Source organism: Epinephelus fuscoguttatus, linkage group LG1, assembly GCF_011397635.1.
Source record: "Epinephelus fuscoguttatus linkage group LG1, E.fuscoguttatus.final_Chr_v1".
Classification (NCBI taxonomy): domain Eukaryota; kingdom Metazoa; phylum Chordata; class Actinopteri; order Perciformes; family Serranidae; genus Epinephelus; species Epinephelus fuscoguttatus.
The window spans coordinates 13,150,099-13,159,349 of NC_064752.1; the positions used below are offsets into that span (position 1 = coordinate 13,150,099).

At 40.1% G+C, this 9,251-nt stretch overlaps 1 long non-coding RNA gene across 1 annotated transcript in view; it reads right to left on the reverse strand.

Moving 5' to 3' along the window:
• The window catches only part of LOC125888076 (uncharacterized), a 200,525-nt gene extending 192,378 nt beyond the window's left edge, over positions 1-8,147 (reverse strand). The window contains exons 1-2 of the long non-coding RNA XR_007449279.1: positions 8,082-8,147; positions 6,436-6,584 (exon numbers count right to left, since the gene is read on the reverse strand). This is a non-coding gene — a long non-coding RNA (uncharacterized LOC125888076). The remainder of the gene's footprint in view (positions 1-6,435; positions 6,585-8,081) is intronic.
• Positions 8,148-9,251: the final 1,104 nt, after the last annotated feature.

The following is a 9,251-nucleotide window of genomic DNA, read 5'->3' on the forward strand; positions in this document are numbered from 1 at the left end:
CTCCTTGTTGATATGAAACTTTTTTTTTTAACATCAGTGGTACACACTTTTAAGCTTGTCTTTTGAACAACTGGCTGCTTTCACGATGTACTGCATGTGTAAATAAGCCTGCTTTCTCTGTTAGTAGTACCTGTGCCTGATTCATAAACTGTGATTGTTGACAATATCTTTGTGGGTTGTCTTCGGCTTACTTCTGTGGTGCTTACTTGATTTATGAACAGGAAAATTTAAACACACACACACATCAAAAATCCAGTGAGATACTTCTTTCACATTATAAAATACAGAGATGCACTCAGGAATATACAGCACAGAGTATACAGTCGTACTGAATATCCAAGATCTGTGGTCTCTTCAAGGTAACCCACCTACATAGATGTGTAGTCATTAGCCTAAATGACCAGTGAAAGAGTAAAAGCCTCCGGCTGCTTTAACCCGATCACTTCACACAACTATCATGCAAAGCAGGAGGCTCTTGATCCTTGAAAATCTAATCAACTAAATAAGAATTTATTGCGAGCAACTATTCTTGATTTAATCTCGACCAAAGACAAAAACTAATTAAATATGAGCTTGTTTTAAAACACACACTTGAACTTACTCTCAAAATTATTAAGAGTATGAATGACTGTTTTATGATGTTAACAGCTTAGATACTTTAAAAGGACTAAAAGAATTTAACACCTGTAGAAGGAAAAACTCTTCTATGACTTCAAGATCAGGTTATTCAAGGTTTTCAGTCGAAGTTTCGAATGAAATGCAAACTTTGCCAAAGACAGAGCAGATAATAGCTGGCAAAACTAAAGCATGTAGTTTGCATGTTCATCATGAAAAAGCAAATTTGACATTCAAAACAAACCATTAGCAATGAACTTTGAATGATGATTCCTGAGTTGCATGCGAGTAACATTAGAGGTGACACTCTTGGCAAAACACAATTTTAAAAGCTCAATGTTCGTACGAATTTCTTTTTAAGTATGTGCAGAATTTTGCTTATATTGTCCGAGATAATCTAAACAAATACAGTATTTAATGTTAATTGGTCATGTCTGAACAACACAGATACATTTAAAGCTAGGGCTAAAGCAGAATTTTAAAATATACCCTGCACCTGCAGATCTACCCTCTATGTCCTAAGCCCCTCCCACCACACGAGCACGAACATATGCACATGCTTCATACAGTAACCCAGCTTTTCACATATTGATTTATTCTAATTTCATTGTAGAGCTGCCTCTTTGTTTATCAGACCACAAATGACACACCCTACCACACCCCACAATCCCTCCACCTCACTCCCCGCCACTGTGGGCTGCTTTGCTGGGGGACGGGTGTGCAGCAACTCCATGGACGGACTTTCAGTCAGCAGCTTGAATTCAGCAGTCACAGGCGGCTAAAGGCCAGTGGCAGCGGCGGGTCTAACCTGTGTACAAAGTCGGAGCTGTCCAGCCCTCCAGCACTAGCTGAGTTCAAGTTTCCACTAGTCGTCTCCAGGGATGCTGCCTGCTCTTCTCCCAGTGAGGTAGTCTCTTGCGGAGGGGGGTGAGGTGGAGGACATACTATGATTCGAGCTTCTAGGTAGCTACATAAACATGAACTTGAATAAGTTTGGATCATAGTATGTCCTCTGCCTCACTCCCCACCGCTAGCTACGGTTAGCTCAAGGCCTTCATTTAAGTCTATCTGTCTTTGTGGGGTTGCTTTGCAGTGTAGCAAATGCTGGACGAGCAACTTTCTCTGCAGGACTCTCCACCATTAAATCAGGCTTTCGCCACCTGAAGGGGCGTGCATGCACATCTGCATTTGTAGCCAATAGGAACTAGGGCTGTCAAAACTGCTCAAAAATGATGTTCGAATATTCCTTCTAAAAATAACTCATAGGTTCGAACCATTCGAATTATTATTATTTTTTTCGCATTATGTCCACAAGAGGGCAAACTAATACAAGGAAACATACTTGTATATGTATTAATACAAGGAAACATAACGACTTGTAGGTATTTTTATTTCAACATAAACGTCTTTGAAAACATTTACATACCTACACATTGAAACACATAAAACAATTATCTATAACTTTACGTTATAAACGACTACGGACCTCTCGCTCGCCCCCCCTCTCTGACCCGTCACGGCAGGGCCACACTGCCCGCGGAAGCGCTGTGAATAGCCTCGAAGCGCCTCGAAGCGAAGCCAGTTTCCTTTCGGCGCCCATGTTAATCGATTGTGTCATCCACACCATGGCCTGCTCGCGCCCTGCAGCGATTGTTTCGGCATCTGGTCTATTTTCTGCGCGAGCCGCGAGCAAATGTGTCAAGCAGTGCGTTCAGTGCAGCGGCCCAGGCCAACGCCCGCTGGCAAAGAGGACAGCTGCAGTGGTGTTTTTTTCCTCTCCACAATCGAATATCAATTTTCACATTCGAAGGTCCATTTTTTTTTCAAATTTGAATTTAAATTCGAATTTAGAATATTCGTTGACAGCCCTAATAGGAATGCTGTCTCTCTGAAATTATCTGTGATTAGACAAAGTCTCCCATCATGGATTAGATTTCCTAAAGCCTGAAAACAGACCCAAGAGGTTAGATGCAGTAGTCTGGTGCAGTGGTTCCCAACTGGTGGGTTGCGGTCAAAGAGTGGGCTGTGGGTCCATTTTGAATGGACCACAAGTGACTTGTAAACGTGTCAAGTAAGTACAGTGAATTTCCGACACAAAGCTTTTATTTTGAAGTGCTGTTTCCTGCTGTAGAGTGAGTGACTAACAGACAGCAAACTAGCTTGACGACATCCCAAACCCAGGTATGGCGCTGGATGTATTACACTTGGTGGACCTTGAACTAATGACGAAATAGAAATCTGGACCCCGAGGTGGACCAGTTGGGATGCACTGGTCTAGTGTTCTTTCAGACTAGTTACTACTACAATATCCTGAGAGATTATTATGGGATTTTTGCCCAAAGACGCCAAAATAAAACTGCCCATGCCAGCTTAATAAGGTGGATATCAACACCAGTCCAGTCAACTGGATCTGTGCATTACTTGACAGTACATACAGTATATCCAAATACAAAATCCAGACTGGCAGAGAAGTACAACATTTTAGAAATAATATGTGGTGTCTTTAACATTATCTTTTTCTAAATGGGTCGGGCAGATGTTTGTGAATGGCATGAATGTCTGAATGTTTGCATATTAGTTTAGGACAATCAATACTTCCTGTGACGCTTCATTTGTGAACATTTGAATGTCCTCATTTTGTATCAGTCCACCTGTGTAATCCTTCCTGGGGATTTTCATAACATCCTTTGATGCACTGTGATTGGGTGCTTGCTGCTCCTTCAAGTGTAGTAAATACCCCTCACAGGATGAGATGATTCCATAGAAGGAATCTCAACATCAACTCAACATGAAGAATAGCATTCTCAGGTCTGTTATTCTCACATGGCTCTTCAAAGTGGCCCTCTGTGGGTGGATTACATATGTCCGCATGAAAGCTACGTGGTCAGAGGCCAGAGACTACTGCAGAAAGCATCACGATGAGCTGTCTTCAATTAGTAACCAAGAAGAGAATGAGTTCTTTTTCACAATGAGGGAACAAGGCGAGTATATTAGAGGCTGGATCGGTCTCTACAAAGATGTCGATGATGTGTGGAAGTGGTCAGGAGGCGAAAATGTATCGTACTTCAACTGGTCAAAAGCAAAAGAGAACAGAACTGAAGACCGCAAATGTGTGATGCAACACAGAAATGGCTGGCGCAAAATGAACTGTACGGAGAAACTCCCCTTCTACTGTTATGACAGTGGTCTGGTTTTGGTGAAGGAAAACAAGACGTGGGAGGAGGCAATGGAGCTGTGTCGCGACCAGCACACTGACCTAGTCAGCCTGTCCTCTGAGTCTGCTCTGGCTGAAACCATTAAGACGAGCAGGGAAGCCCAGACAGACCACGTGTGGACCGGCCTGCGCTACCTGGCTGGCAACTGGTTGTGGGTGAACGGGGACAGTGTAGTGTACCAGGCCTGGAGCCACGGGGAGATGCCACAATGCCCCACCTGGACTCACCGCTGTGGGGCCCTGTCACTGAAGGGAAAGCACTTGGAAAGCTGGGACTGTGCAGACAAACTCAACTTTGTCTGCAGTGACAATTACAGTATGTCTTGATTTGCATGATAGACAATAGAGAGTGTTCTTGTGCTAGTATTTGCCTCTTGTTTAGAAAAACGTTGTATAATGTAAATGTGGGATAAAAACAGGATACCAATTATATACTAATTATTTCTCTAAGGTGTTAGAAAAATGATTTGTACATTAATTAATGATTGAACTCTTTTTCACATATGTTCATGTCTGAGAAACACATAAAGAGCTGAAATTGCTGTGACGTGATTTTAATTTAGCTGTAACCCCATGTTATGCATGTTTCATATGTGAATTATTTATTACATATAATTAAAGGGCAGGTTCATGTACGTTCTTTCTTTGCTTTTCAAATGGAAACTCAAATGTTATCAGAAAGGGGTGACGTAGGTTACAGCGCTGAAAACATGGTGCCATTAAACCTTTATCAACCAGGTGAGGACGCACTCAGATTCAATATAACACTGTATTTTGTGACACATTAATTAAACACATTAATCAATCCACAGTCAGTGTATTATCTACTGTGGATGGCGGTCTGCACGCTCCCAATGTGGAGAAGCAGACAGGAGCACAGGGGCACAGAGGCTAAGCAGGTTAGCCCACTGCTGTGGCAGCACGCTAGTTCAGTTACAAAAGTCGCATAATAACACAAACTAACCAGTAACTCTGTGTTCTGCAAAGTAAAATTACCATTTCTGTCAAAGGAATCTGGCAGTTGTGGATGGGGGCAGCAACAAAATGTATTTAGGCTCTTAAAAAGACCATGTAAATCATCATCAGTTTAAGTGCACACTATATTAGGATTATTTCACCACTTTACTTTGTCATCACACAGCACTTTCAAAGGGGAACTGAAGCTGTTATCTATGCTTTCTTCAAATCCACCAGGCTCCAATGACAGAAACAGTCATTTAACTTCACAGCAAACTGAGAGTTGTTGGTCTACTGCCGAGTCGATCATTTAGGTTCTTTGTTATGGTGTGACTTTCAGAACCAAACTGATGAAGTGTCCATAGGAGTATGTGGGTTTATAGGCTATGTTGCAATGACACTGTGCAGAAACCTGCCTCGTTGATGCTAAAACATACATACTTCGAAGAAAACCCGAACTTTCAGATTTGAATACATCAGGTCCGTTTCTGGAAAGCTACAGAATGATATAAAAACCTAAAAAAAACCAACAACAAAACACCCCAAAACAATGGAGCCGCCTGTTATCCCTTTGAAACCTGGAGTGACATCACTTGTCTAGTATGCTTTCAGACACCTTTTGCAAGTATTTCAACCTTTGAGCCCTGAAACTGGTGTGATGACAAACTGGTGGGATTTCTTTCAAAAACATGGGGAAAAAGTCAATGAGCAACTTGGTAAGAAATCTTCTAAAAAATGCAAAAAAATAAAAAATAAAAAAAATAACAGAGATTTAGAAAATTATTCTGAAAGGGGGGATGGGGGGAACTATCTAATTATTAAAATTATGTTACAGAATTATTATGATTTGTAAGCATTTTCTTGTTTTTAACTTTCTTTCTTTACTAATTTTCTTGTTTTTAATTTTGTCTTTTTTTTTTTTTTTTTTTTTTTTTTACTAATTTCTTGCAATTTTTTGGGGTAATTTCATCTTTCGTTGCTAACTACCTTCTTCTTCTTTAAAAGAAATCGAGCCACTCTGTTCAGGTTTCAAAGGGTAAATAGCTTAATTCTGGGTCGTTACCTGATCTTTCCAAAGACAAACTCAACTGTACCAATTTAAATATTCATGAAAGCCAACTTGTGTTTTTACTTTCAGACATAATGAGTAAGTTAAAGATTGGAAACATCTGCTGACTGCTTCACTGACTGACTGATATGACACCTAATTATTTACTTTGGTATACTATACCAAACAAGTTTAACATTTCAGCATTTTCAGGTAATATCTGGATCTCCGTTAAATTAAAATATAACAGAGTTGGTTTTAAAACGGTATCTTAACAACAAAACAACACTGCTGTTGCCATTTCTCTCAGTAATGGCAACAGCTCGTGTTTTGAGACAGAAAGGCAATGACCTGTGAGCTCCTGATGGCCGTGAAGATTCAGTCACACAACACACAGTCACAAGGTCACCTGTCCTTGTGGGTGTGGATACTCTGGAGAGGGAGTATGTGTGTGTGAAGAGCCTGCCCCTGTTTGTGTGTGTGCAGCTGATGTAGACACAACAAATTAACCACTGCTGTCATTCTAGCTAGGGTGACCTTTTTCAACCCTTGTTGTTACACTCTGAGGGCCTATACATGCCTGCTGTAACGGTTCACATACCAAGCCCACTGGGTTGGAGGCTGCCACTGTCTGTACAGCTGCTGTAAAGCTGAAGCTGAGTGGGTGCAAAGGTCAGCGTGGCGTTTGCTGATAGCAGCTCGGCGGTGACTCTGAACAAGGCCGTATCACTCCATCGCTGAAGATTATTCCTACAACAACAAATATTACAGTGTGTGAGATGTCAGTGTTTTGACATCAACATATCTCTTATTTATCACACAGTCAGGGCTGCAGTTTATCTCTATGCTTTACTATACTTGTGCAATTCATTTTTAATTATTCGGCATACATATCTTGCCTAAAGATATACATTGTTCTAAAAGCAATGTATAGACACATACATGAGTAATCCCTCTCAATCGTCACTTATGACCCATTAGAAGTGTGTAGCAGTTAGTGTTGTCACGATACCAAAATCTTTGTTTCGATACCAATACCAATATGAATTTTGATACTTTTCGATACTCTTCGGTACTTTTCCTAAGGAAAAGTCCTTTTGGATACAAACCTTTAGAACAATAAATAGTAGGGGTGTAATGGTACCAAAAAATCATGGTTCGGTAAGTACCTCGGTACGGACGTCACGGTTTGGTAACTCAAATGTTCTACCAAGTTGGTGTTGTCTTGTGTTGTCTCCCTTTGCAAGGCAGACTTTCTCTTGTCTTTTTTCACATGCGCCTGCTGCGAATGTTGATACAGGTGTTGTCATACACACCACTTGCTCCAATAGGAACAAGAAAGGCATTTGTGTGCATAAATGAGTAAAATAAATTAACTAAATTAATGAATTGAATCAATTTCAAAGTACCGGTATTTTCCAAATGTAGTATAGTACCGTTTGGAATACTCTAGTACTGCGGTACTATTTTAGTACCGGTATACCGTGCAACACTAGTAGCAGTGTATTTTTTTGCAGAGACTCTCCCCTCTGCTTTCCAAAATAAGCCACACAGCCTGATATATAAGCAGTGGCGGAAGAAGTAGGGTAAACATCCATATTAAGCCCACCAAATCTGCTATTCAGTCATTTTTAATACATACTGCCCCAATTTAAGTGAGAACATCTAGGTTGAAATGAAATTGTAATCTCTCTTTTGAAGTGTAAATAATTAATTTATACCACTTTCCAATGTTTTTATTGATTAATTTGGCCATTTTTAAAGTCTGCCATGGGTTGATGGGTATCTAACGCAGTGGCTTCCGGCCCAAAAGTGGATCGCAGGTCCATTCTGAATGGAGTGACTCCCAAATGTGTCAAGATTGTAAAAAAAAAAAAAACACACACTTTATTTTAAATACAGTGAATTTACAGCACAGAGCTTTTATTTTGAAGTGTCGCTTCCTGCTGTAGAGTGAGTGAACAGTGGACAGCTCCTTAACAGATACAGTAAACTAGCTCCACAACATGGCGAAACGCAAGTATGACACTGAATATATTAAACTTCCATAGCTTTTCCAGGTTTTCCATGACCTTGGGAACCCTGATTTCTGCCCTTTCATTATTCTACAGGCTACTTGCTGATCATAAATGAGGTCTGTGGGATGGGACAGGATTCAGCAAGGTTTGTAAAATAAAAGAGAAAATATTGTCTGTTTTCTAACTGCTCTATTATCACTCTGTTGTTTCACTAAAACAGGAGGCTCACCTCCACAAGGCTCCACAAGTCCACGGGACAACCCTCACACAATCCGGCCCAACCAAATCATCGCTGTAGAAAAAGAAAACTGCATTAACTATTAGACATCTACCACAAGAACCCAAAACAAACTTCAATACAATTTAACCCTAAACAGACAGTACACAATGGTAAGCTATCTGACCGTTGTGACCGATCACAAACTGAGAAAGATACACACTATATACAGACTCAGTGATCACAGCCTGGCCATAGAGACAGGGCCAACACAGGCAGATATGGCTGCCTACAGAAGTCATGCTGTGTCAGCTCTGTCCACAGAGACAGGTGAGACAGGTGAGACAGGTGGGGCAGGTGGGGCAGGTGAGACATGTGAGACAGATGAGACAGGTGAGACACGTGAGACAGATGAGACAGGTGAGGCAGGTCAGACAGGTGGGGCAGGTCAGACAGTGCAACATTTCCTGCTACAGTGCAGCAAACATGAAGACATCAGAACAAAGTTCTTTACAAAAATTAAATATTAACTTCAAGATTTCAGTTCATTCTGTCCAGATTAAAATGCAACATCTACTTGGAGAAAACAGTGTCAGCGCCACAGATGCAGCAAGATATGTCAGTGCATGTCACAGCTTGAGAGAGAACCAACACAGCTACATATAGTTCATTTAATCACGGATCACACTCTGCCTTTTTATTTACTCCTCACTTTTCCTTCTCCTTAAAAATGTATGTCTATGATTTTGTAATAATACATTGTGTTAACTGTTTCTGATATTTAACTGTCTTAGATAATGTAATGTAATGATGTAATTAGAATAAGAAATGTCATGCAAATAAAGCTTATTGAGTTGAATAATAACATTCTACCTACCTACCTACCTACCTATCTAATTTAGTTCAAATAGCTTAATTAATTTGCCAAAACATTTAATAAAAAAAGACAAAATAAAATAAATAAATAAATAAAAATCAAAAGTAATCATATTTTATGTTACATTACATACATTCATACATTATATATACATATTTAATATACAGGTGTCGCATACAGGTATTAACCCTATCTATCTATCTATCTATCTATCTATCTACCCGTCCGTCCGTCTGTCTGTCTATATGTCTATCTATTTCAATTCAATTCAATTCAAATAGCTATATTGGCATGAACAAAAATAT